The 1152-nt window shown below is 39.6% G+C and overlaps 1 non-coding gene across 1 annotated transcript; it reads right to left on the minus strand.

Annotated features, from left to right (window-relative positions):
• Nucleotides 1–124: 124 nt before the first annotated feature.
• trnas-uga lies at nucleotides 125–206 on the minus strand. The gene has a single exon. It is a non-coding gene; the product is annotated as a tRNA-Ser (tRNA).
• Nucleotides 207–1152: the final 946 nt, after the last annotated feature.

Here is a 1152-nt window from a genome sequence, read left to right on the forward strand (position 1 = left end):
TGAGTCAGTCTTGAAACTACTTCGTATTCTTCACAGTTGAAAATTTACTTTCGATTGAATGCAAAGCTCAAGCTCCAATAAATCCAAATCCTGCAAAACAATCAATGACTTTTAAGAGATTCTGCGCTGTGAACAGGATTCGAACCTGCGCAGAGAAACCATATTGGATTTCAAATCCAACGCCTTAACCTCTCGGCCATCACAGCTGCGCGAATTTGGTCAATTTTAATAGTAAAACAACTGAATTCATTTGTTGGAAGAACAAATTGTCAAGACCCAAAGATTTCGCCAACTCCTTTGCAGAGACCCAGACGAACGTTACCTTAGCAGATTGACAGGCTTTCACCACAAACTAGATTCTGACACAGCTGAAGTTGTGGGAATGATTCTTGGTCGAATTATAGAGTCACGGATGTACACCACGAAGACAGGGTCATTGCCTCACTGCGTCCGATCGATTTTGACTCAATTGCTCATCATCTGGTGCCAAATTAGATGTGCTGTTGTGTTTTAATATTCATAGTCCATAAACACCAGCAACATTCGTAAAAATAAATATCATAATTAGAAAGAATGCAGAACCAATTTACAGGAATGGATCCAGCAACTAATCCGTATGTTCTGACATCAGGTAATGAACTTGTGAGCACAAGAGAGGAAGATTAACCGAAGATTTGGAACTTGAAATCGTCTTGACGGAATTATTTGCAAGGTTTTTGCGGTAGTTCTAGAGTCATCAAGTCCTTGAAAAATACAACACGGAAATTGGCCCTTCTTTCCAACATGACCATGGTTGGAAAGAAGGGCCAATTAATAGGTCCTAAATTAATAGGTCCCATTTGCCAACATTTGACCCACATCCCTCTAAACCTTGTTACTCATATATCCATCCAGATGCTATTAAATTTTACAGTTGTACCAGTCTCCAACAATTTCTCTGGCAGCTTATTCTGGACGCGTCTGAAAAAGTTGCCCCTGACGTCCCTTTTAATTCCTTACCCATTAATTTTAAACCGATGTTTTCTAAATTTGGACTTCCTCACCAGCCGAAAAACACCTTGACGAGTGAACCTATCCATGTCCCTCATGATTAATAAATAGCAACGATTTGACTTTTTGTCATATTTGTCAGGAGGGAAATGTGTGGAGATT

This window comes from Chiloscyllium plagiosum, unplaced genomic scaffold, assembly GCF_004010195.1.
Source record: "Chiloscyllium plagiosum isolate BGI_BamShark_2017 unplaced genomic scaffold, ASM401019v2 scaf_85492, whole genome shotgun sequence".
Lineage (NCBI taxonomy): Eukaryota > Metazoa > Chordata > Chondrichthyes > Orectolobiformes > Hemiscylliidae > Chiloscyllium > Chiloscyllium plagiosum.